This window comes from Tympanuchus pallidicinctus, unplaced genomic scaffold (assembly GCF_026119805.1).
Source record: "Tympanuchus pallidicinctus isolate F22 unplaced genomic scaffold, pur_lepc_1.0 scaffold22, whole genome shotgun sequence".
Classification (NCBI taxonomy): Eukaryota; Metazoa; Chordata; class Aves; order Galliformes; family Phasianidae; genus Tympanuchus; species Tympanuchus pallidicinctus.
Window position 1 is genome coordinate 7556695 of NW_026294739.1, and position 27999 is coordinate 7584693.

At 43.6% G+C, this 27999-nt stretch overlaps 1 long non-coding RNA gene across 1 annotated transcript; it reads right to left on the reverse strand.

Annotated features, from left to right (window-relative positions):
• LOC128082345 (uncharacterized) lies at window positions 1-27994 on the reverse strand. Its single transcript, XR_008207616.1, has 4 exons — window positions 20231-27994; window positions 19762-19874; window positions 5867-19537; window positions 1-3230 (listed from the first exon to the last, which is right to left on the reverse strand). It is a non-coding gene; the product is annotated as an uncharacterized LOC128082345 (long non-coding RNA).
• Between the last annotated feature and the right edge of the window lie 5 nt (window positions 27995-27999).

Here is a 27999-nt window from a genome sequence, read left to right on the forward strand (position 1 = left end):
GGGTGGAGCAAATGGGGGAAAGGAAAAGAGGGGTAAGGAACGTGGGGGGAAAGGGAAAGGAAAGGAAGGATAAAAATGTGGGAAAAGAGAAAGGTGAGGGTGAGAAAAAGGAGAAGGAGGAAAAAGAAGAAAAAAAAAGGAAAAAAATCGACAAATAACAGCGTGAAAAATTAAAGAAAAGGGGGAAAAACAGGAAAAAAAGGGATGGGGAATAAATAGTGAGATGAGTGCGAAGGTGGGTGCGAGCCACGCTACAAGGACGGGTGCCAGGCAGCCCAGGGTGAAGTTTGGCACACAGCTACCTCGGTGGGGATTTTATAAGAGCCACCGAGCTGCAGCACGGTTGTGTGGCAGTGTAGCATGGGGCAGCAGATGCAGGCGAGGCCAGCAGTGGCCCCACGGGGAGTCTCAGTCCCCAGGCACTGCCTGTGGGTCACAGTGCATTCTCAGCACTGCCTGTGCAAAGGGCAGCACTTGCACGTGTGATCAGTATGGTGAGCAAATACCTGTGCCATAAATCAGGAGGCATGGCATGGAACATATTTCTTCAGCTTAGGCTCATTCCTTTCTGTTCCAGAAAGCGTTTTACCTTGGCTTTTAATGGGTCTCCTTTTCCCCCAGAATAAATCTCTTCTGACAATTTTGACCTTTTGCAGAACAAAATGGAAAAAAATAAAAAAAAAATAAAAAAAACACCAACACCCTAAGATGAATGTACCTCCTAAAGCAGTAAATGTTACGAAATTAAACTGACAGAAGAACAGAGAGGTAGAATTCATAGCAGCTGTGTGCACAGCTAACAGGACTGCCCTGGCTGTGTGCTGTGGCAGCACTGGAGGTCAGGCAGCCTCTCCTCAGCACACGTGGAGCTACCTGGAAGGTACAGGGCCATCTTCTGTCTGTGCAAAACCCTCAGCACCTGCAGGTGGACACGGCTGCATTTCTTGGTCTGCTGAGAAAACAGTCATCGTGAAGAGCAGAAAAACAAAAGAAAGAAGAAAATGTTCAGATTGTCAAGAATTCTGTTGTACCTCATCCAATGGACTCTTTTTCATGCATTCCACGACCAAAAGCCCAACCTTTATCGAGCAAGTTCTTTCGCATGAAAATCATCATGCTGTCCCCATCCATCCACCCCGACCTCCTGCGTCGGCACGCGTTTCAGACCACACTGATTAATTGGCACATCAGCACAATTCCTTCCTCTGTTCCTTAACCGCTCACTTGAGATTTGCAGCGTGTGAAGGCAGGCAGATGCTTGGCTTAGCTCTGCTCTGCACAGCTGTTTTGGTTTCAGTGGATAGAATTTACAGAAGGCTATCCATAACTGGGCTGTCAGTTTCATTCCACCTAAAAAACTGAACTTCACAGGGACACGGTGCTGAGGATCAGATTCACATAGGCCTAAAAGGAGGGCCTTAATAAAGGTCCCTTTCTGCTTTTTTTTTTTTTTTTTTTTTTTTTTTTTTTTTTTTTTTTTTGCATATTGAGTGCAGCAGTGCTTCCTTTTCCTTGGAATGAGTCATGAAACAGAAAATTTGATCTGTGTTGTCATTAGAAGTTCCATGGCATTTTAAGGAAGAGTAAGATCACATTACGGCATCTCTGAAATTTAGGCAATTGCATTAGAACCAGCTCAGTATCAACCTCTAAGCCATAGGAACTTGGCAATCTTTTTTTTCTGAATTCATTCTGACCATATTGCATCCTCTTGCGTGTCCTGGGAACAGAGCAGTAATAAATGTGGCATTTGCTGTGAGTGGCTTGCCCTGGCTCATGCTCCATCTTACACAGCTGCATGTCATGAGAAGCTAAAAGTTAATCAAACCTGAATTCTGCATGTTCATGATTTCATTCCATTATATGCAAGAACCAAGGCGTTGCAGGAAGGACCATCACTGCAGCCAGTAGAGGCAGGGGGAATCCAGCCCTTCTGTTTTGCCATTCTCATCTTGATGTCCATCACCACTACAGCCAATGCAGAAAGAGAAGCCAGGCAGCTTGGAGGAGCTGTGTCAGGAATGCTCCTGGCTGGTGACGATGTGAGGTGGGCTCAGTGTCCTCATGCTCAGTCCCAGCAGAGGGGTGGGCACAAGGACCCCACTGCTGTTCCTGTTCAGGGACAGTGAGCCTCGCCTCTGTCCAGTCCATGTGAAGGGAAGCAGCAATGAGGATGGCTATAGCCGTGCAGGAATAATGTTGTTGGGCTGTTAGGCCTCTGTTTTCTAAGCCCAGACCACCTTGCACCACTTGCTTCAGCTTCAGCTCTCTTCTCACCTTATTGGTGCCAGCGGACAATCAGTAACTGCTTAAAAATAAAGCAGGGTTTTGTCAATATTGATTTTCCCCCTTGCTCTGTTTCCAGTAGCAACTAAAAATAATTTACAACTCATTTACGTGGCATTTTGTACAAAAGAAGGGCTACTGTCATATTTAGAATTCATCTTTCATCTGACTTGATTACCTGCGTGTATTCTGACTGTAATGAGAATGGGGAGGTTTTCTTCTGTCAGAAAAAAGTTCATCCATCATCACAGATACAGATTCTTTTAAAGGATTTTAATTTTAAAATACTTGACCTCCTCTCGAGTCCAACATTAGACTTGTTATTTCGTGCTTATTTTTCACACTTGGAAAATCAAGCGTATTTTACGCAAATACTTTATGCCTCCCTAAATTTAGTCCATATGCTAAGTGGTTTAAATTTCATAAGCAAAGCTGGAAAGGGAAGATAATGGCATAAGGAAAGTGGGGGCTCTGCAGTGACCCTACCCTGTGGGTGCTGGGGGTGCTGAGTGTCTGGCGGGGATAGGAAGACTTGGAGCTGGAGTTGGCCATTGCTTCTAGTGGGAGAGGAGTCAAGAAGCCTCACCAGAGGGAGAGTAGAAGACAGCAAGTGAATCAACAGGGAAAGATCCTACTGCTGTACTTGTTCCAGTGCAGCCTCCACTTCGATTACCATGAACGAGAATAGCAACCCACCAACAGATTGAGGCATGTGTATCTTTTCCTATAGCCAGCACAGTATTTTTATCTGCAGGCCTCTCCCACACACATACTCATGCATTTCCTCCCGTGGAGTTTCAAGGATCTTCACCAGCCTGTGTCATCTGCTTACCAACATTAGCTGTAAAAATACCAGCAGAGCAGGCAGGGTGTTACGTTCAGCAGCCGGTGAAGATCAGGAGTCTGCTGGGAGCCGGCTGGATCGAGCTGTCGTGGTGTCAGCTCTGCGTGCGTCAGCCGGCAGGATTTAAAGTCAAAACACACATAGTGAGGGAGGAAGACAATGAGAAAGTCTGAGTCATACTCTGCTGAGGGTGAAGAGAACAGATTAATAGACAGCAAACATGAATGAAACCAAACGGCTCGTTTTAGTCATGCAGCTCCTTCTTAAGCCCAAAATAGGATTTATTTTTAGTCACTGAGGATGAAAAAAGGTTTTCTTTGCACTTTGCCAAAGAGCACTGAGGGAAGAGTTTTTATTAGTGTGGCCCAGGCTCTGCTTTCCTTGGCACCTGGGAGCCGGCACAGCGCGGTGCTCGGGGTGCAGCACTGCCCCAGCTACGTGTCACCTGCGGGCTTACCATGCAAGATCACTTACCCAACACCTCCCCATGCTTCAGAGCTGCTGCAAGGAGCCAGGCCTGGCGTAAGAGGATGGGAGTGCGAAGGAGGCAGGGCCTACATATTGTAAGTGGGAGAAGGAAGAGAATGCAGCACAGCTCCCACTCACAGCATCCAGGCAGCAGAGGCCACAGCACTGCAGAGCCAGGGCTCCCCAGGATGAGACACAGTGAGCTCACAGGGTGCTGCTGCTGTGGAGGGACATGATGTGGCCTTGGTGTCTGCTGGCCAAAATGGCCTTTGGTTGGCCATGGGATCTGGCACGAGAGCACACAAAGGAGTATGCGGGAGTGAACTAAGTTACAGCTACAGCCGTACGCTCACCTGTTTTTGTGACTTTTCATTTTAAATAAATGAACAGAAGCAATTTCACAGCTGTGCACAGGGATTAGTTACATTATTTAACCCTTTGCTAAATCATCTCAGCAGTTCTGCTCTATAGAATCTTCACAATCTTGGGGCTAAGCCATTTCTATCCCTTAATCACATCGAAGCCTCATTAATTTTTGTGTTAATCACTCACAAACATGGAAAAGTTCTGTGATTTTGGATCTCCCTGACTCTGGCAGAACACCTCTTCTTTGTTACCTGTTCACTTGTCTGACAATGCAGGATAGAAACGAGTAGCAAAATTACCACCCATTAACCCTCCTTTTTCTTACTCATTTTATGAGACTCCATCCATCCTCAGAGCATAAAATCACACAGCTGCACACCCAATAGAGGCAAACATCCTTCCCCCCCCAGCCATTAGGGCAACGGATGCTTTGGCAGCAGCGGAAGCAAGAATCTATTTGCTAAAGCTATGAGAGCAATAAGCCACACTCTGCTTCCTTGTCATAAAAGGTTATCGCCATTTTCTCTTGCACTGTCTTTGCAAGCATTGTTAGTTTTCGTGGTGCCATTACAGCATTTTTAAGGCCATAGGTCTGTCCTTCTTTGCCTAGTGTGTGCTGTGTAGGTTCCAGCTCCACCACTACAAGAAGTTATACAGAGCTGGGTCAGAATCAAATATAGCATTTGGTCACGAATGTGACAAAAATAGAAAAAAAAAATCTGACTGCAAAGCACAGCACAGAGCCGATGGTATAGAATTTCTTCCTGAGGAAAACTTTTACCCAGGAGAGGGCAAATAGATCCCAAACCACCAAATTATCTCACGTGGATAAGGCAGGAACACTTCATGACGTGTCCAGTTATCTGTACATTAATTTAAAGGTTAATTCAAAACAAACTGGAGTGCTCACAGCAAAGAGAGAAAATAAATTCACACTATCTCATGTGCTGGCAAGCTAGTACCACCAGCATTAAAGCTGAGGGCTTACATTTTGGGGCTGGGCCATACTGACTTTGCATTTCAGGATATACAGCCAGGGAGAGCCGGCCAGCATCACATCAACTGTGTCCTGGCAGGCAGAACGTCAGCACAGCAAATTTGTCACCTCACAGAAATTCCCTAGTCCGTGAGGGCTTAATGCTGTTACCAGGTGTGCAGGAAGCACGTTCTGAGCAGCAAAGAGGAACAGACAACTCACCACAGGCATGTCACAAAAGTGCACATGGGCAAGCTACTGCTCCCAACGTGGGATGGGACCCCAGGGATGGGTACAGCTGGAAACCTGGGCACAAAGCACCCCATAACACCTCAGAAATGACTATGCTTAATAACACAGGAAATGTTATGTTTAATAACATCAGGAAAATACAGCATTTATCCCTGGTGGTAAACCAGAAATATGTTTTCTGGGTCTCCTCCCCCCTAACACAGCACTGTGAACATTCGGTAAGCGCTTCTTGCTATCACTCGGTCCTGAAACGCTCTCTTGGGCTAGCGATAAGTGCTAGGCAGGCTGCTCTTCCCCAGCAGAAATCAAAACACAAGCATTGCCATCAGTTCTCCAAGCAGGCTGAGAGCTAAATGACAGCTTGTAACACTTCTGCAAGCTGGGAAGAACATTTGCCTTGGACCTCTGTGCTGTTTTAGATAGCAGTCTTGCATTTCTCTCAGCTATCAGAGACTTGACTGGCAAGTAAAATCCATATAATTAGGAGAAAATGCTGCAATTTTCCCCTAGGGATATCCTGCTTGTGTGCCACACATGGCTGCTAAGTGCCCTCCCAGTCCCAGGTTGCTGCCTTGCTGTTCCGCCAAGCCCTGTGCCACTGCCTGCTCTTAGGCTGGGAGGCAATACAGCACAGGACTGGGAGAGCTCTGTGCTGGGCAGATGACCCATCTTACCTTCCTGTGCTTGTAAGGGGCACGGAGAATCCCAAGAAGGGCAAAGCATGGATCAGGTTTTCCTTGCAGGATCTTGAAGAATGGCAGTGGGACTGCAATGCTCTCCCAGCATCGATGCCTTCTATAATTCAGGGAGAAAAAGGCTACAAAAACAAATAAGTTCAGGAAGAGACAAATGCCCAGTGAGAATGCAGCCCTTCCACCATCTCATCTAAATAAGAGTGCAGACAGCTTATGGCTACAGGCATAGCTGGGCACTCCCAGATCGAGACCAAAATAAGACTCTATGATCAAAGGCAATTTTTCTTGCCTCATAATGGAGGAGTAGCATTTAAAAATGGAACATATAAAAGGGAAGAGGGACAGCACAGTCTCTGTATTAGCAGAGATTAGCGCAGCTTCTCCTATAAAATATTAAACCTAAGCAATTTTTCCAATTGAATGCAATGTACTCAAAATGAACAATTTGTGTCCATGTGACAGAAGGCTGGTCATGAAAACAGCTGCTTTGATGCTGGGATAGCAATGTAGATTCAAAAGTAAAATTAAAGAGACAAACCCAAATCTGCATAATCTCAACCGAAATCCTCAGCATCCTTATTCTGGCAATTTTCTCCTGGATACACTAAAAAATCAAGCATAAATTCTATAGATACTGTATGCTCATGTATGGCCAGTCAGAATCTGCCAACAAGGCTCTAGCTGCAGGAAATGCATTTCTCCAGCAGGAGTTATTGGCTTCCATCTGAAAGAGCCCTGGCTGAGAATCTTTCACTCTGAGAAAGCCTTCACATTCACACAGGGCATTTGAACTGAGTAGGGAAAACTGACTTTTGCTGCCACAGGCATCAGTGAACATAAGAACTCAGGTAATACTATTTTGACCTTGCCTGATGGTAGTGACATTGAATTACATGATGCTGCCAGTATCTTCCCAGTTCTATCCTTATTCCACATCTTGCAGCTTCAAGACCAAGCAGGTTTCCCAGGTGAGGGACAGCATGCAGGGACGGAGCCAGAGCTGCTCATGGGAGCCAGGCCCTCTCCCTTTCTACACATACTGCTGTAATTTTTCTACCTCTTCTATTTCACTATCCTAGGAAATTGCCTAGTGTGTCCCTTCCTAAAAACCAGTGTTCAGTGATGATCTCTTGAGGGGGAAGGTCTGGGTCAGGTCTGATGGGTTTCCCATCAGACTTGTAGCACCAGATTTTTGGAGCAGTCTTGCAACCCTGTGCTGCAGCCAGCACCCACAGCCATCCCACCAGCAGCGGGTCTGCATGCACAGAGGAGTCTAGAGCCAGGAGCAGCTCACAAACATGAGCTGCATCCCCCAGGGAGTTAGCAGCTACCTTCCAGAAAAGGGCAGGCATCCTGTCATCTCTACCTACCACACTTGGCATGATGCTGGATCCCATAAAAGTGGCCTGGTTTGCCCAAAATAAATTATTTGTAATTCAAGGCAAAAACAATTTGTTGCAGCTATTTAAAATCAGGTCACAAAGCACTGCAATGAATAACTGTCAGGGTTACCTAGAGCGTGGTTTGCGTGTGCTCCTGCGTAGGTATGTAGTCAACAGGGAGCTTTTTGTCTGCCTGTGGTTTTCCACTAGTACATCTCAAAGCTGAATCAAAAGACCAGATACCATCTGGCACTGGAAATCTTGCCTGATGAACTAAATGGATTATTGACCATGCAGGGAGGTTTTTGTCATCTGTTGCACAGAAGAAATGTGAAGGAAGAACTGCAACCCGAGGAGACATGGTAGACACTGGGAAGAGAAAGAAAGGGCTCGGTTCTCCTGGATGCAGCTGCAGTACACCAGCCAGTGCAGCTGAGAAGACGAATGCTGCTCTGGAGACTACATCTAGCGCATCTGAACTGGAAAAAGCAGATGGTCCAGGGGCTGAGGCAGGAATCTTGAGTCTCACTTTCAGGATCTGTGCCAAAGGGGTGGGGTGGTAATTAGGCTGATGAACAGTGATATTAAATGTATGAAATGAGACTTACAGTATAAGAGAAATCTTAGGAAAAATAAATTGATGTGAGAAGCATAACAGAGCAAATCCCAGCATAATTAACCTGTAAGGAGCCAGAAATGCAGAACCTGCTCCTAGGATTGAATGCATACACCACGGTCTATACACCACACACATACAAAACATCAGTTTTACCTGATGTTTATCCATGAAGCAAACAGCCAAATTAGAGCCATTTATTTGTTTCTAAAAAGTGTTAAAACAGGAGGATTGGCAGTACATGGTTCAGATGCATAAAACCAAACTCATTCATCTTAATAAAAATAAAAACATGCTTATGTGTTTTGAGAAGTCAGGGTTTGGTGAACGATGGCCTTTAGGTAAGAATATAATTTAAGAACTTTAAAATACAATTGAATATTCTTAGTTCTAGTTTTATGTTGTTACTTTTGACAGCTGTGGTTCAGAGACTGTACTGACAGCATCAACTTGGAAACAAAAAAGACATGCAGAGGCTTTTCTGTGTCTGTGGCACCAGGCAAAACAAAACAAAACCTCACTCATAATTATTAAAACATTCAATCAGTGCTCTTGCCAAAACTGACACTTTAAGAGAAAGAATCTCAACAACAACAACAACAAAAACACCAACAGATAATATCTTTCAGGCACTCGATTCATAAAACAAACATGCAAATTTGATTGCCATGTGGATCATTGAAAGCAACATCTCTGCTGGTACCTACAATTCACTGATAAATGTGGTAATATTTGATAATATTGCTTATTATCTGAAGACTGTTTGACCTAGAGAGTAGTTTTTGATTTCATATTTTGCATTGTGCTGATGTAAGCCTTAAATTCATAAAGCGGTATGAATTTTAATAATGCTGAGCAAGTCTTGCTTGACATATCAGCTGCACTAGCCTAAAAAAGATGGATCATCAGATAACAATGTTTACTTGAACCTACAGAAAAATACACATACAAGGGATTATTTTATTAGGTGCTTGGGGTTTTTTTTGATAATGAAGATGATGAAATTTCTAGGATGACCCTATGTCTCAGTGAGCTCTCAAGGAATTTCAAGAACGGCAAACCATTTCTTTCCAAAACTCATTTACAAGTGTTGGATGAGCATAGAACTGTCTTGCATTCCCACATACACCTTTCTGCCTTACAGACTATAGACAGCTCTTAAAAACCTGAGGCAGTTATGATATAAAACAGATTCTAATCATAAAATAACATCCTAGAAAGAACCAATTCTTTTTTTCGCTTACTTATGTATATCCACTTCATCGTATAAATGGAATTGGTAGATGTGAATGTAATTAAGAACAAGCATAGCGTGTGTATGGACATGGGGTGGGGGTAGTAAAATCCAGATTTCACAGGCCACCTTAATGATGACACTTCATAACACCTAATTTCTCTGCAATCTTAATTCTCTTTTGTCACGTTTTTGTAGTTTTCTCTACTGTGTCCAAGAAAATGAAACACTGATTAGGACCAGAAGAATCTGCTGTGAATTATTTATATTCCAGTATTGCTGTTTGCACAAGGATTAAGCCATTACAATAGTCTGAGGGAATACACATCATCTTTTGTGTCATTTCCTCTGGTCTGACTTAATTCAGATTAATTAATAGAACCTATACACCTAAGTAGGAATCTGTCCCACGTTTTGTTCCATGCTGATTGATGGTGCATAGCAGCTTCCTGCTACAATATGTCTTAAGCCTTTCTTAAAAACAGTCCTGAAATACGTAGGTCACTCTGTAAGTACCACCACCTATTCATTTCCATGGAAACAACAATGGACACAAAGAGCACAATAACACTATTTAATAGAGCAAATTCTCATCAGCTTTTTTTTCAACATACCAGCGATGAACAAGAGCCCGCATCTCATGCTCACCAAAATCAGTACCAGTGGAGATGACCTGCTGTTGCCACTGATGAAAAGTACCATCCACTGCCTCAGTGACACCCCCTTTGCTTCTTATGCACTTCCATGTCAGACACCATTTTGTCAACCTGCCCCTCTGCTGCCATCTGTCACACGGCAACAAAATGTAATGGAATACTGGCAGAAAGGTTCAGCCTCTACTGCCATACCACCAACATCTGCCTCTGATGACACGGACTCTCATATTAAAATAGGAGGTATTGCTTTCTGTGCAGCCCTCATATTTTAAGGAGGTTTGCTCATGACTCAAGAACAGTAAAAAATAAATAAGAAAAAAGAGAACAGCTTCCATCAGAATCATAGATGCTGCAATTTATGTGATTGGTTAACATTCATGATCTCATAGAAGAGTTTTTCATTATTCCTTTTGTAAAATCTAGATCAGAGGTCCACACCACAAGTGGAGAGAATAAGACAGCTGACTTGTAAGACTGGAGAATGAAACAGAAATTTCTAAAAGTTAAGTGCTCACTTTTGTACTGACGTATTGGCAGCAGAGCATTAGTCAGACAGCCAGAGAGTTCTCATTTAATATAAGGATATTTGCATGCACTGCCTGACTACATTTTGATTTGAAGCTAAGCAAGGCAGGATCATTCTTTAATAATTCTCCAAGCGAGTCAGACCGATGCATTCTCCAAAGACTCATGCCTTACGGAAAAATAACCATGAAATATTAATCATTACCTATTCAGAGCTACGACTGCCACAAACGAATTACCCTCTCGCTCCGAAGCGGCGCCCACAGAACAAAGCTGGTCGCGCCCCCGACTCAGCAGCACCACGGACAGCGCAGCACCGACCGCCCGCTTCTGTAGCGGCGGGTCCCAAAGCGCGGGCAGGGGCGGGATGCCGAGGAGCGCCCGGTGCTCTGCCTGCACACAGACAACTGCCCGACCAGGCAACGCTCCCGTTCCTTGCAAGTGATGAACAAACACCAACAAGAACACAGTGCAGAAGCAGAAAGCACGAGAAGCACGTTTTCATCAGGGCTTGTGTGGAGAACGTGCATGCAGCCCTGCTAAAAGACCATCTTGTGTGCTCCGTGTGAATCTGAAAGCTATTCGTTCAGGAATCAGACTCAACGCCCTGTGCTTGCAAGGCCTGTCACTCAGCTGAAATGGCGAATAATGAGAAATAATCTCCCTGAATTGCTTATGGGCGATCCAGAGCATGAAACCCATTTGCATAAAACAATCATTGTCATTTCACACATGCAGACCTCTGGCAGTCAAAACCTCACAGTATCATTGAGGGTTGGAAGGAAAGAAACTAAATCAGTTGTTCGTTACAAATAACTCCCCACCCATTGTATCTGACATCACACTGCCTCATTACTGGGTGTTATCTGTGCTCCAGGCTGCGAGCTATAACCAGGATCCGGGGACATAAAACCCTCTGCAACATCTGAAGATATACACTTTGCTATTACATGCTTCTGAAAATGGATCAGGAAAATAAAAATACTCACATGGATCAGGGTGTCAAAAAGCACTTCAAAACTAGTGGTAATGTTCATCAGACTGAGTTAGGTGCTCCAGATCACAATAAGAGCACTGAATATCTGTAACTGGGAGACTTTTGGTTTCAATGACCATCTTTGTCTACTATCAAATTCAGTCATGTATTCCTTGGGAGTCTGATCTTTCTCAATAGCAATTATATATTTAATCTGCTGACAGAATCCCCTTCTCATTATTTAGCATTTGTTATGTATGTACTTTCTTGGAATTATGTTCTAGGAAATATAACATCATCCCACAGTATTTTCTACCTCTTGATAGAATAAAAATTAGTTTTTAGACAGAATCATAACTATCAACTATTGCCTCCACCACCACCACCAGAAATTTCTCAGAACCAGATAGGTAAGCCTTGTTAGTGGAGCTGGCTTCAGTATCCATAAAAAGTTACCTAACTCTCTGTGTAATGGTTGCAAAACACTTCTCCGGGCTCTGTATTGCAATACCATCTAAGTTTATAGGGACCTTGAAATACTCTGTGAAGAAACAGCACATGCTCTTTAATTATTAAGACAAAAATCTGGGTTGTTCTTAATCAACACTCACTCATCTTCTAGCCAAGGGAGTCACATGGAGACTTTGAAGAAATTAAGGAGTGCAAGGGCCAACAGTTTTAAACATCTACAACTACCTGACTACCCCTTCACTGTAATCTCTATGCCTGCAGAAAGAAACTGAGTTGCCAGAGACTTGCCTTTCTTTGGTCTCTGCTAGCACTTGACAGCCTGCAAAAAGACCCTAGACAGAAAGTAGGTTCTCCTCTATACCAAAAAATGCAGCAGCACCTTTACCCAGTCACTGAAAATAGAAAAGTTGATGGAGATTTACAGACACAGTGACCATTCGCTATTTCTTAAGTGAAATTAAGATGGGACTCCAGGCTCTGCTCTGCTTTGTGCTACTGGGAGAGCACAGCAACAGTCTGTCAACCATGCTGGCTGCAGTCTGCGCGGGCACCCAGAGTTATCTGTAACTGGGTGGAAAAGACAGCACTCTGCCACCAGTGCATATTCATCCAAAGTCATGGGTTTTCTCTTTCTGGATCTTGTTGCCTTATGATTGGACATGGGGCATATTCCTAGTGACAGCTGTGCTTCCAGCGTGAGGGATAACTTACATGCAAATTCAAATAGCAAATCTGAGAGCAAGGCTTCGAGGCGTGTCAGCAGGGCAACCACAAACATGTCTCCCTCAGTCTGCTGTGGATTTCTGTGAGGGACCTCTTCAGACCAGTAGGCCTCCCAGTGCCTGGTTTCCCTCTCTGCAGAAGAGTGAAGTTTCTACTCCCATCACAGGGTTAAGCATTTAAGACTGGGAGGCTTCCTTACCATCAAAAAATAGCGTAACATTTTACTTAAGTTCTGAGCAGGTAGGAGGGAAAACAACTTGAAGGGTAGAAAGCTGCACAAAAAAGCATAAAAATTTGAGAAATGTGGCAGAATAGCCCCCTGTGCTGTGCCTGAGGACAGTTAAGCTTTCTGTGATTTTGTACTGAAGTTATATGTAAAAATTGCTGTGTTCTGTAGCATCATGGCATTAAAGTTCATTTTAGCTCTGAAGCATGATGAATTCAAAATACAGCTGTTTACATTTCAATTAAATAATCTCATGTCACGGGCTTTACATTTAAAAGCTACCCCATGAAGCTAAAATGGTGAGAACAAAAAGGCCAGGTACGGCTGAATCAGAACAGTGAATCTTTTTCTCCTGATGTGCCATGCAGTAAAAGGCATCAACACTGTAACAAATAGTAAGAAATCTGTCACTAGCTGTCATCTGACTGAAAGAGCAAGCTCCCCAGGGCTCACTGTTGACAGCACTGAAAGCAACAGCTTCACCTGGAATCACACATCCAAACCTCGTGGTGAACACCTGGGCAAGCAGATCTTCCACATCAGATATGGTCGACTGACTACTTTCTGCTGCAATTAAAGACTGTGAAAATGATTGCAGTCACTCCTTACTGCCTGTCTCACATTTAATGTTTGCAAGTGTATTCAAGCATAGCAAGGGATGGCTACATATTAACCAAGAACAAATTAAAAAAAAAAAAAGAAAAAATCAATAATTTCTTGATTAGTTGACTTTTATTTCCCCATTCTCATGACTAGAATTTAATGCATTGGGTATTTGTTCACAATTCAGATGGCTGAAGCACACCTGGACCTGAAGAATATCTGCACTTTTCCCTCTAAATTGGGGATTAGTGAACTTGATCCTGTGGGCAGATGCAGGCACGTGTTTGCCAATAAACAGACCCAGTGCAGGGCCAGCATAGAGCTGACTCAGAACTACCTGGCCTGGACCCTATGGAGGTAGGGCAAGTCCCGTCAGGGCACTCCAGCTTCCTCTGCCCTATATCTCTCCTCCCGTGAGGGAGGGGAGAGGCCAGTACATGACAAATGGCTCCAGCTCCATAGACTCCAAGCCTGAGGCACCAAGGCTCCTCTGGCACACAGGATCTCAGCCTTGAGAGCACCTCAAGACCCATGTAACTCCCAGGATGCATCACTTACACTGTGTTTTAGTACAAAGTATGTTGCAATCTTGCAGAAGTGCAGATTCTCCTGCAGAGAGGAGAATCACAAAAACCAGGAAGCCTTCAGCTGCTTACTAAATCTGAGTCAGGCAGGTACAAAACGTCCCAAGTATTTCCCCAAAGGCAACAAGACTCAACCGTACACATTGCTTTCTGACAGTCCTACTGACCACAAAAACCCCCTCTTAAGTTTGCTTCCCTTCAAAAATTAAGTTCTGGGACCTCAACTCTGTGAAAACCTGCCCCTATAAACACACATAAGAACACAAATTGAGATCCTAGTCAAACATGAGCACAGGGTCTGAATGCCTGCTACCCCCCAGCACACCCACCAGTTGGTGATCCCATTTCCAGTCTCAGTGTCTGAGGAGAGAGGGAGAGAGAGGAGCAGGGCTGCAGGTGCTCTTCTCTCACCAGAGAGTGTAGGACACTGTGGCCCTTCCCCTCCTAATCCCCAGGAAACGTGCTTTAACTCTTGTCTCTCTTCTGGAACAAACAGGACTTTTTGCACATAGGCACTTATTTCACACCTACCCTGGCTCTTCTCTGCCCTAAAACAAACATGCATGAGCTTAGGATTACCAGCTCATAACCAAAGCACTGTAACTCACATGCAAGGAGTGGTACAAGGCTGGGCTAATAATGCATTCTGTCCCTCTGTGTGACACAGCAGCAAGCACGAAGGGAAGATAGATGGGTATTTCCTCTTGATAGGCTCCAAGAGAAATTGCATTTCAGACAGGCTAAATCCATCCATTCTAGTCAAATGCCACAACATCCCAATTTGCAAGCTATGTCTCCTTACTCGCAGTAGCTAAAGGAAAATAGCTCAGACATCAGAGGTAGAAGTTTCTTTTGCTGCTGGTGAGTTAAGAGAGTATGTTCAAAACAGCAGTAAAAAATCCGGCTAACAACTCAGAAATATCTGCATTCGTTTGTGCCTCTGTTACAGCGTTGATCTCCCTAGAGATCTTGCAGTGGCACGGAGATTCATACAAAAAGCTACAGTGCAAAACACCAAGTGGCCTGCACTCGGCTTGTTTGTCACACTGGGTGTCTTCTGGAGCTGAAAGCCTTAAATGCATCAGGTGAACACATTTGTGAACAAGGTAACAAGCTCTCTAGCAGTTTCTGTGTTTGCCCTGCTAGAACCATACAAAATCATACCGACCAAAGACAGAGGGACACATGGATGGCATTCAGATATGCAACAGGAAAGGCTGTGTTCACAGCACTTTGTCATCTGGATTGATTCTACATCTCTGTTAAGGTCACAATTAACCCTTCAGCAAACAAGAGGAACACGCAATCTTCACGCTACCAAATACAAATTGTTTTCTAGCTAAGATAATTTTCTCCATTAATGGCAGCAAATACACAAAGGTACTGGGGATGATGATGCACAAAGTCCATCCATCACATATCATGCATAATGTGTATGCGACAACTGTTCTCAGCAGCCAACAGCCCCAATCTACTCTGCAGCTACCAGAACTGGGGCCAATAGTTACAGAAATTAATTGCTGCGGCTGCAAAATTACAAAGGGGGAGAGGTGAAACTCAGAGTGTTTCTTGCTTCAGGGCAATTCTCGACTTTATTACTAGTTAATTTCACAAAGGGAGGCCTTTGCAATTTAAAATCCTCTGTCTGTGCCTTGACCTTTGTTACCATATGAGTGTTTTTCCACAGATGCAATTGAAAACCCTGTTTCACTTTCACTGTTATTAAGCAGCATACTGAACACTAGGAAATCATCCTTGTGGAAATAATGCCACACAAGATACTGCTAAAATCACAGGCTTGTGTTCCTCTCACCCAGCACTCTCCACAGCCCACAACACAAACTGGTCTTTCAACATTGCTTTCCAAAGGGGCAAACCAGGGCAGCCCAGCCCACCCCAGGATGTGCTGAGAAGCGACGTAATGAATTACCCAGTGCAACTGCTCCCTTCGCTCTGCCTACAGATGTCTAGACTCCACGCCTCATTTTTAAGACAGCTGAAGCTGGATGAGATGAACACTGTCCAAGTGATCACATCTGAAGAAGTTATCGACTCAAGTGCTGGAACATCTTAGTGACAGCATACAGAAAACTTCTGCGCTGCAGCGCACAACCACCACACCCGCACATTCCTGCTGACCCACTCTTACTGAATTTTAGGCCCTCTGCAAAGAAGGAAATGGAAATTTTTCATCCCGTCAACCTCAGAGATTAGTACCACTTTTAATTAAAAGGAGATTTTTTAGCCTGAAATGGTCTTCAGAATTTCCCTGTTGCACTGGAAGGAGATGAGAGGTGAGGAACTTCCCTATCTACTGTCGCTACTACTCTGCTTTAAGGCTTCCTGTGCATGGACAATATCAAGACAGAGTCAGTCTTTAAACCAAGCAGGAATTCTAGAGGTCATATGAAGAAATACTGGCAGTGCTGTTAAATATCATAACCTCAGATTATTTTTAGTCACTTTTTACTCCATACTGTCACTGTATGATCCTGCCCTTCTGATAGTTGCATGTCATCCTATAGGAGAACAGCTGTCCATGCTGCAAAGGGTTAATCATCTCTTGTAAGTTGCTAAGCAACGGGATTCTGCTTTTATGGCATGTTTTGTCAGTGAGGGCTGTGGCAATGATACAACCTTACCCAGAGACTTTTCTAAAAACTTGTCTGCAGCAACAGCAACAACCCCCCTCTTCCCCCTAAGGCTGCTCACCAGCTCAGAAAAACCTCTAATTTTCTAATTGCTTTGATAGATTTAGTTTCCTCTTCCAAAATAAACATTGATTCATAGTATTGTAATATGATTTAAATGATAAAAGAGGACTAACTAAAGCATAGCTCAAAAAAAGAAAGAAACCCCAGCATTCAGCAATATTCAACATCCTACTAGGAATTCACTTCAATAACATATCCCAAATACAATCAATAAAAGCAAATTTATGAGTGCAGAAATTCAGAAGCTACTTTCAGGCTTCAGAGCTGGTCCCTTGTCCTCAGGAAGGGCAGTCATAATGAGGGTACAGACACGGGAAAGACAAGCCAAACTACACTAAGAGCGCATGAGTCACCATTGAGGGCTGGTAACACGTTAGTTAACCAATCTCAGTTCTCTCCAATTATCTGACCATGGGTTCTTCATAAGCATCCAAACTGGGAAAGAAGGATGCACTCTATAATGAGCAAATCCAGAAAAACCACTCATGAGTTCCTTGGGAAGTTAAGTTTCAGGGACTTGCCTCTGAACAAAACACTGAAACTCACACAGGAAAAAAACGAAGATTGTTTCAGACAGTGCAGATGGAGATCAGACATACACGTCAGTCCCAGCTCAGCTTCAGTCATTTAGTGTCAGCTAATCTCTGTGAATCAACAAAAACAAAATATTTCTGCTGCCAGCACTTTCCAGAAAAAAAAAAAAAAAAAAGAAAAAAAAAGACCACTAATCAGATTTTCTGGAGCCAGGTTTTGCTTTGTTTTTCCCTAATTTCTTAGCTGTCTCACATAATGGCCTACTCAGGGCATTAAATATTCTGGTCTGTGTGTTTCATACATGGGAGGATGTATGAACTGACCAAACTCCTGGCTGCTGTGATGCCCACAGCTGTGCAGGAGCAGAAACACAAGCACCAGAAGCACAGAACCATGAATCCACCAGCTCTGCACCAGATCCTGCTCCCCGCTGAGGCATCCAGAACAGGATGAGGCAGTCCTGCTGCTTCCTGCCATAGCACCAACTACTGCCATGCAAGGCTAGATCATAAGTAGCCCAAGATTCAGCCCAGGTGTGTCACTGCTGACCCCACTGGGAGCACTGGCTGAATTCACCATGCAAGAACTGTGGGATGAGTGGACCCAGAGTGGCCCTACATTCTATTTATGTCTTTTTTGTTGTTGTTGTTGTTAACTTGGCTAACAGAACTGGCCCACCATTCTGGAATGGTGATCTTTGGTCACTCTGAATGTTTACTAGATCTCAAGAAAGTAAAAAGAAACTATTTTGCTCTAACAGGTGGGCTGATGAATACTGCCAGGTATGTGGTCAACAACTCTCATGACCAGGATCACTTCTACTTGGAAGCAGAAAGGATGCCTACATAAAAGTAGGTCTGTGCATAATGTTTGCCTTCTGGCAGGTCAACCTAAGCAAGTCTTTTGGCATAATACTATATTTGGGTGAAGGAATATTACATCATATTGCATCAGTATATAAAGATGGCATTAGACGACAAATTCACATGGAGAGAGATGAAAATATACAATATTTTGAGGCTGGCTATCCTAAAGTTACTGAAAAATAAATGATGCATCTAGCTTCACTTTAGTCTAGTCATACCTTATTTCGGTATTTTTCTCTGTGGGATTTATGAATGGCTTCAAACAAAAGAGCCATTTTGATAAGAACGCAGGGGTTTACTGAGTTCAGTTAGTTTTCATCTCAAAACAGAAACCTGTATTTCTTTAAATGAAATTCATTTCACCTCTAGCTCATATTTAAACCCTTGTAAAGTACTTGTATTTGTGTTTCAGCCCTTTTTTTCAGCCGTGGCCTGCAGGCCAAAGAAAACCTGCACACTGTTAAGCTAGCTGCTACATCTCTACCTACTTCAACAAAGTTCGCGGCCTTGGAGAAGGCAACATCCCCCCTTCGTGTCTTTAAGTACCTCCTTCTGTATCTGAAGTTCAATAGAACATCAGCTACCCAGGAATCCATTCAGAGGTTTTCACGTAGTTCTTAGCAATAAATGCGGACAGTGACTCAGTGGCTGGCTGCAGGAAATGAGTCACAGAGCAGCATCTCTCCTTACTGAGCTGGAGTGTCCTACCCTGCGCCAGTTCCTCCGAACTCCAAAGTGATTGGATTATGCTCCTGCTGTATTCTCTGAAAGGAGTTAATGAAATAAAGCTGGAGGGAAGGGCTCTGGATTCCAGCCCTGCAGAGACAGGGCTCCCCACAGTGTACCAGGGGTACTGTTTCTCTCCATTACACAGAAAGGCAAGTACCTTCCATCAATCACAGTCCCAGCTGATGCAACCCACATTCTTACAGAAAATAGAACAGGAATGGGCCTCTGAAGGTCAAGCGGTCTTCCTCCCTCCTGCATAATATTATTTGCAATAACTGATTAATACAACCTGAATTATTTCAATGGGACGCAGAAAAGCACAGAAATACCCTGACAAACAAAGCAAATCTGAAACAACCCTCTCCTGCATACGGCATGTAGGTCACTCCCACACTTCTCGAGTGTGTTGTAATACAGGGAGACATGAATTTGGGGCACCATCATTTCGCATTACAGCCACTAAACACAGTATAAGCCAAGGCTATAAATTCTTTAAAAAATATCAAAAGCAAAACTGACAGCAGCATGCGGTTACTCAGGAACAGCAAATTAATCTTTGTGTCCAATTAATCCACCTGCATTCTTTCTAGTCTCATTACCCATGCACCACAGCCATTCTCTTGTTGCAGTATCCAGATTAGATCTTTTTGAGCTCACATTGCCTCAGAAACCTGCCTCCACTGCGGGACACGACTCAGAATATATCAAGCTCTTCTCGTGCAGTTGCTTCCAGCCATCTTCCACTGAAATCCTCTCCCAGGAGGGACTGGGATAACCCGTCATCTGCTAGGTTAGCTTAGTTTAAAGATGCCTATTGGAGACAAAGAAAAGAAGTTATTTAAAGTGCTGACTGAAAATATACATATGGTCATATTTTTCAGCAGCTCTGAATTCTCCCAACCTTGTAATTTTCTAGTATTCTCATAAATCTACATATAGCTGCATCTGATATTTATGTATAGTCAGACTCCACTTAGCCAGGGAAATGGTACTACATGGAAGGAAGCCATCTGTTCTAAAAACAATCAGGTTGACCTTGTTTTCCAGGAGGCTTGGAGCTAAAAGACAGACACGTCCTTGCCTCTCTTCAGAGACACACTATCACACTCTCAAAATGCAGAACAGCTTCATGGGAACATGCAGAGTTCCTGTAATAAAGCATAGAGAAGCAGCGCTTGTGGCACGCAAGAATCAGGCTGACAAAGCAGGGGGTGCTCAAAAAAGCTAATTTTAGTCTTGTTAAATGCTCAAAGCATGCTCCACAGTGACTAGATTCCTGGCACAGGGCTGGGAGCAGGATCACAGCCACACTGTCACCGCTGCCCTGGCCAGCACCAGCCCTGCCCCTGCACTGAGCACATCAGCCCATGCTCTGCAACAGGGCGCCCCATCTTCATGGGCAGAGACATGGCTTGAACCATGACTGACTCTGGGGATGCCTCTGAGCTTTGGGAAACAAAGATTAGGCAGCAATTGCACCAAGGTCAGGCCTTTGGTGCCTTACCTGTGATGCTAGCTTGCATCTGGCACGTTGGAGTCATCTGATGTCTTGGTTGACACATGACGTACAGTTCTTTGTAAATCATGTGGGGTGGTGTCACACCAAGAATGGATACTGGAAAAGAAACTCAGTCCTGGCTCAGAAGAAATCCTAAGGCATTGGAGAAACATCTCTTCAAAGTTTTTAACTTGTTTAATTTAACTTACAAAACTGTTCTTACGGAGGAAACAAATAATAGAAATGTCACAATGCAACCTTTGAGTAATCCATCAATTATTAATGACAAATATAACACAAACTATGGTGTTACAAGATTTGCTGTGTGAGTAAGGCACCTACTGCAGCCTCAGAGAGGCAAGAGGTTTGAGGAGTCTGGACAAGCTCTCCTAAGCAAAAATTAAGAGGCCAGAAGTAAGGCGGCCATGAGCTGACCCTATAGACACTGTGCTTTTTCCTGCAGCATCTACTCTGACCAGAAAGCAGAGCTGCAGCAGGCAGGCCTGCATCCCAGTGATGGAGCTTGCTAATCATGTGAATCATTCTCCACTTATTATTTTTCCAGACAAACTCAAACTTCGTTGCTGGGTACAGAGAGCAAAGGATTAAATGGCTGGCTGAATCGGTTATTTTTAAAATAAACTATACTTGCTTTGTAATTAGAAGAGAAAAATGTGTCTGGAGAAAGTTTTCAAGCTTGTTTGTAAACCTGCCTGCCCTTTGCACAGAGAATACTTCCAGCCTTGATAAGCCAGAGCAAAGCCTGCAGGTGCCTTCATCCACACAGAGAGGCCTCCAAGGAACTCAGCATCACACAGTCAGGCTTCAGCATCTCAGAGTTCTCGTTGCTAACTGCTGCTCAGTTTTGCAATATATCTCACATGGGCAATTTCTCTGGGAGGCTTTTAATAACCTCTTCAGGCTTTATTGCTTTCTTGCCTCTACATCTTATACTTTTATTTTTTAATATGATACTTAACTATGCAACGCATCTGATTTCTCAGGAACAGTGACTCTTCGGAAGGTCCCTTTAATAAGCAAATCAAAAAAGCATCTTTTGTTGAGTCAACTGCCACACGACATTTGACACGAGGCCTCAGAAACTGTGTTCTTTCTAGATTTTAACTGATTTTCTCCTTTTGATTTTGTTTTATTCCCATGCTTCAAAAGTTCCTGTTTGATTTCTTCTATTTTCAGTGTTCCACAGCATTTCAATACCAACTTTGCTCTGAAAGATCACTTTCATTATTATCATACACCATACAAAATGTGCTCTATCCACAAGCAAGATTTGATTTCCTGATACGTTTTCCCCTGCTAGCATAAATAACCACCTTAAGCTGTGATATTCAAGCGGGGCTCTATCCCACATCCCAGACTCACTGGCTTGTGGTGCTTTGAATCTCATAATATCTCTGATTATTCATAAAGCTAGATATAACATCATTAATCTATTAGAAATACATCCTTCAGTATTTCAGTTTTCCCAGAGCTTGAAATGAATAGGAGCTTGAAAACAGCTTCTGCCTACACATCAGTGGGATATCATAAATCCATGAACACAATGCCCAAAGGCAGAAAGGTTTTTCAGACTCAAGTGATTTCATAGCATACTTTTTTCTCCATTCTTCCAACGTCAGCCAGAATAGCAACTTTCCACTCACATCCTTGCAGGCGATTGAAGTAAATATCCACAAGCAACCTCACTGCCCTCGCTGCCCAGCAGTCCCATTGTGTGGGTGAAGTTAATCTAACACTCTGTTTTCCTGGCTTTACTGCAAACTTCGGTAACGGGATTACAAAGACAGCAACTATTGCCTAAAGCACTTGAACAATGGAGATGAGCTGAACAGTGAATAATTCATCATACAGGAATGCATCCAACCTGGACCCTGGTGGAGGTAAGTCCTACTCTTCTGAAGCTGAACCTAATAAACTTTCTGACTGCTGCATGTCAGCATCTGGAGTTTAGGCTCATGGCAATGACGAGTACAACACATCTTCCCAAGACACTGAATCAGCATGAACTTGGAATGATGGACTGCTGCCTCACAAACGACGCCCTGAAGAAAGACACAGGTGAGCAGAAGCATTGGTGAACATACCTGGGCAGCTCTGCTTCCTTTGAGAATGTACATGGTGGATAGCAGCAGGCTATGAGATACAGCAGATCTTCAGTCTTTCTGCAAAATGCACACCTTGCCCTGTCTAAGGCCCTTGCTTCCTCTAGAATACAGAGATATTGTCAAACAGGTTGTAGCTACAGAGATAGATACAGAGTAGCTGGTGATGAGAGCTGTGTTACATAAGCTTTGCATGAAACTGTTAAATCATAGACGTGCCTGACTGACACTGAGGACTCCAAAGGTTATTTACAGGGATATCAACACATCAGTGAGATAACTGTCCTCCCCCCTCGCTCCCCAGTACCTGGATTCTAGCAGATCCAGGTAAATCAACTGAGTCTTCATAATGAAAACAGAAATTTAATTATTCACAAGCATTCCCCTTGAGCTTTCTCTGAGCTTTTTGTGAATGATTAACAGAGCAGCTGCTCCAGACAGCTCTCTCAGTCCCTGCTTGCTGGCCTGTTAAAAGCAGTGACTCATCAGCACATGACGTCAAACCCTCCACTCCTCTGAAATGGCAGGAAGGAGGTTTCATTAAAAAGATAAAAAAAGGTATCAACCTAACAGCCTGAGCTTCCTCCCAGGCACACGCTGTTTGGCCAGGGGTCATCTGTGCTGTTTGCCTGCTCCCTCTGACGGTCAACCTCTGTTTTTGTTCAACGCATCAAGCATAGCTCCTCGTGCAGGCTGGTGCATTAGACCCTGACTCAAAACAAAACCAACAGCGTAAGGTCTCCTGCTAGAACCTGGCAGTGCTTCCAGGAACATCACCAGCAGGGCTGGGCCTCTCCCCAGGTGCTCAAAGTTCACTCAGATGCACAGTTCTTGCAGCTGCCCAGGTAATGCTCTCCACTGCCGCCCAGATACTGTGCTAGCTCTGCACCCAGGGCCGAGCGCAGGCTGCAGTGCATGCCTGACCAGGAGCACTCTTGGCCTGTAGCGGGCAGCAGACACACAGCTCAGATCCTGGCTGCTGCAGGGCAGTACTGCTCACAGCCAGCAATGCCAAGATCCCCAGCGTGCTACTGTGAGCCAGAACTCTGCTCTCACCAAGTCTCTTCCCCACAGGTACTCTGTTAGGGCTCACACACACAGCTGATGCAGTGCCAGGGCTGGGGAATGCTGCCACAGTACAGCCCTGCACCCACATGCACTTTTTCCTGCTTGCTGGCTCAGGCCCCAGTGCTGGGCACAAAAGCCTGAGGATGAACGAAGCAACTGACCTGGAACACACAAACAGGCTGAATGATCAGGGAATGCAGGAAAGGGATGGAACACCTCCTCTGTAAGGAAAGGCTGAGAGCTGGGGCTGTGCAGCCTGGAGAACAGAAGACTCTGGGGAGACCTAAGAGCAGCCTGTCAGTGCCTAAAGACAGGCTGTTAGGAGGAAGGGGACACACACATTAGCAGGGCCTGTTGTGATAAGACAAGAGGAAATGGTTTCAAACTGAAAGAGGAGATTTAGATTGCACATAAGAAGTTTTTTTTTTTTTTTACAATAATGGTGGCAAAGTATCAGCACAGGTTGCCCATGGATGCTCTGCCCCTGAAGACACCAAAGGTCAGGCTGCAGCAGGCTCTGAACATCTCATGGTGCTGTAGGCATCCCTGTTCACTGCAGGGGAGTTGGACCAGATGGCCTTTAATTAAAGGTGCCTTCTATCTCAAGCTATTTTATGATGATTCTACGAAAAGCAGCATTACAGGCAGCCTGCTATCAGAAGAGACCACCCAACTCTTCTATATAGAACTATACAAAACAATAAACAGTAAATGAAGATCAATATTGCTTTTACATTACTTTAGAACGCTCACAACAAAAATGGCTTCTGGGTGCCTGTTTGAACCCAGGCAGCAAAGCACAGCACAATCACTGTCATCTCTTCTGCTGCGCATCCTCCTAGAATCATTTAGCAAAGAAATCCTAGTGGGCCTGAAGGTTGCACACATCTCATAATGTCGTCCATGGGCCCCAACTAACATTCACTTCCCATCACTGCAGTTCCTATTTCAATTTTTTGACAAGCAACCATGAGCCACAGCTGAATATGGCTCACACATGGGAGCTGAGGTACACCACCCTGAAGGCACAGCTGCCCACCCACCTCATTGATCTGTGTCACCTAGAAGCTGCAGACAGCAAAGCAAAGTCCTTTCAAAGCGTGCTGCATAGAGAAATGCAATAAGATTTCTTCGTCCATGCTTGCTATCATAAGAAATGCTGGGATCATCTTACAGGAAAGGGAGCTGGAGGAGGGGCATTGGGAAGGGTTCCCTCTGGCAGGCAGTTCAGCTCCTGGACAGACTGTCCAGGAACATTTTAGGATCTCCACCACAGGCTGACTGGGAGAAGTCAGAAAAATATCACCCAGATACAGCTGAAGGGCAGCTGATCCTGCCTGGGACTGAAGGGTGAACAAAATGATTTATTGAGGTCCAGTCTTTTAGGGCAGGTTTAAACATGAATACTGGAGTATACATTCCTAGGTAATGTTTTTGCCACTGTGCTTATTTCCATTGTTTCAGGCAAAACTGTCACGTTAAATGTTGGGGTTTTCCCCACATTGACCTGATGGGAATGTCAGAATGTATCAACATTTCATTATTACATTTAAAATAATTTCTAATATTTCATTGCCCTCTGCATTCCCTGTTTTGCCAGCAGAATGTTACCAATTTGTGCTAATCCTGCCAAACAGAAACCGACCACCCAAGCTATTTTTTAAGGACTAGGACCACCTTATCACTGACAATACACACCTGAAAAAAATCCTTTCACCCCAAATGCAGCTGCCACCTTGCAAAACCCAAGTCCCATTCTGTTGTTTGCAGAATATTCCTTTCTTGCCACTTTGTCAGATTGTTCTTTCAATACAGTTCTCCTGCTCACCCCAAGCATATCCATATCCAAGCAAGTCCACTAAGAAATAAAGAAAGAACATATCATTTCACCTGAAACTTCTTTAAAGATGTTCCACTCTGATTTGCTGTTATCAGCTCTGCTCTGCTAAGGTTGCCTTCTCACCGTCAGCTTCCAGAGGACCCTGAAGCATGATCTCTGCAAGGCAGCGAGGCTCACACAGCTGCTGCCCATTTATCATGCAAGATTCTGGTCCAGGAAGCATCTGAGAACCGTGACGAGCCATAACAGATTTGTCACTGTGTGCCTAGGGATTCCAAACCATGCATTGTTTTGCTCAATTAGGACTCATTATCAGACATACAAAATTCACCTTTGCAAGAGGAAAAACATCAGCTCACAGAAGACTTTTGTATTTCTGCTCTCTGTTACAGAATCTGCTGTGTAATGATGCACACTGGTTTTGGAGCAAGAAGCTCGGGAAGAGAATTCTCAGCAGAACTTGAAAAGAAGGTGACAGAAAGGGGAAGTAAACTTTGAGGTACCCCTCCAGTTTTTTTCATAGGAATACGTACACAGAATATGTACCCTCGCTCACATATCTGAGATATTCTTTAAAATGAATGACTACAACCAAAGCCAAACTCCCTCAGCTCATCTGAACTGCTGGGTGGGAATTCCCAGCATGTTGCAGGATCCCTCATCTGCCAGTTTGTTGTCAACACGGCCCTGCCACAGAATTTGGACAAATACTGTAGCACGCTAGGAAAGAAGTACGAAATAAGAAGCTAGTTATTTCTAGAAGGTCTAGAGATGAGCTTTAAAGTATTTCATAGCATTCTTTTTATTAAAACTCCTTGTTACTAGAGCTGCTAAGCAAATAAAAGGACAAGGTTAAATGAATCAGGCAACAGAACCTGAAATAAATGTAAGTTTTGGTAATATATACTGCTGGTCTTCATGAGGGTTTGCTGGAGAGTAATTTCAAGAATGGCTTCTTCCTTTCCTTTAACCTGGGTCTCATTAGTCATGTTCCAAGGCAACAGGTTTCCATGACAGCAAACATTAAGTATCCTGCAGCACAGCCCTTTGTTCCTGCTCTGAACACTAAGCTTTCACTGCTACACTTCAACCTAGACCCAGTAGCTTCATGAAAAAACATCCTGAATAATCCTAACAGATATCTGAGTCAACAACCGCATTTCATTTCTGCTATGACCTTGCAAAGGAAAATGCCCTTCACTGAATTCCATAGGAATGCCGTCACATTCTCCTACCTGCTCTGAGCTCACCAGTTCTTGGCAGCTATTTAAAACAAAAAAAATATATCTTTATGTAAAATAATGATGCAGAGTCCCTGCTCATAACATTAATGAAAAGTGACTGTCTGCACAATTGAGACCTCTGCTTATAGACATTTTACACATGGTGAAAGCAACATTTCCCTCTCACACAGAAGCTGTGCTAACGAAAGCATATCAAACACATTTTTAGTGGAGTAGAACATCATTAACAAGCACAGGTAGGAGTTTTCTCTCTTTAGGATATGCATCAAGTCTTGTTATTTTGATGGGACTGTTGATTTAATGTCTCTAGGTATCTTTGAAAGCCTCACTCACACTGTTAAACTCGTCTAATCCTTCCTTATAAACCAATTCCTCCTGACCCCTAAAGTACCATTACTGCATGCTGTATTACTCCAATGCAGCACAGTGTTAATCAGAGGGTAAAAATAGCAAACAAACATGTAACCTATTGGAAGGAATGTGAAGTAAATGAAAGACTCTGTTCACAAATACAGCATTATTCTGCCAACAAAAATATAGACACAGAATTGTATCTAAACTTCAAAATAAGTCTCCTACAGGTTTCTGAAAACAAAGTTTTTCTTTCAGTAGTAGGAGGAAAAGAAAGGGTTTTGAAGATTCACTTTCAATGGTTTTTTTTAAACAAAGGCTGGTAAGAGATAACCAAAATGCCAGTTGCCCTTGAGTTATTTTTGAGAGCTGACGCCTTTCAATAAGCAACAGCAATTAGAAATGTACAATGAAAAAAGTAACAGAAATGCAAAGAACTCATGAATCCTGTGAGATCCTGACACTCCTGCTCCTATCTCATGATGATTTGTCATACTTTGTAATATTCCTTCTGCCATTATTGCACTTATTTTTATCTGAGTCTCTCTTCAATTGTCAGGAAATGTTCAAAGATGTCACAACTCACGAATTGCAATTAGTTGCATGACAGAGAACCAGTCCTGTCACAACTGGTAAGTAGTAAGATCACACTAAGGATCCTCCAGGCTGAGATGTTTACAAGAAAATGAAAAAGCTTTCTCTGAAATGCAGCTGGCAAAAGCAAGAACGGGAATCCAGGCTAACAGGACCGTGATTAAAGGTTATTTTAGTAAATGCTATTTTGCAAAGTAGGACGTGCTTGAAATTTGTCAGCAAGGTAAGAGTTTAGATAACTGCAAAAGTTGTTAGTGAAATTGGGAAAACTGTTAAGGAATCTTTTTTTATATATATAATAATTTTTTTAATATAATAATTTCACTAAGTAATAAGCTCAGAAAGCTACTGAGCGTGTCCCAGGACAGTCAGATTGGAAAGGGAAACATTAGTAGCAGACAGATGAAATGGGTGGCAACACTTCAAAGAGAACATACAGAATGGCCTGCATTAAGAAAAATCAACTGAGATAGAAAGAAACGTGAAAGTTTCTGATCAACTGTGCTCCAGAGTGCACTAGATATTGCACAGTTCTGTGGATGGCAACCAAGTTCC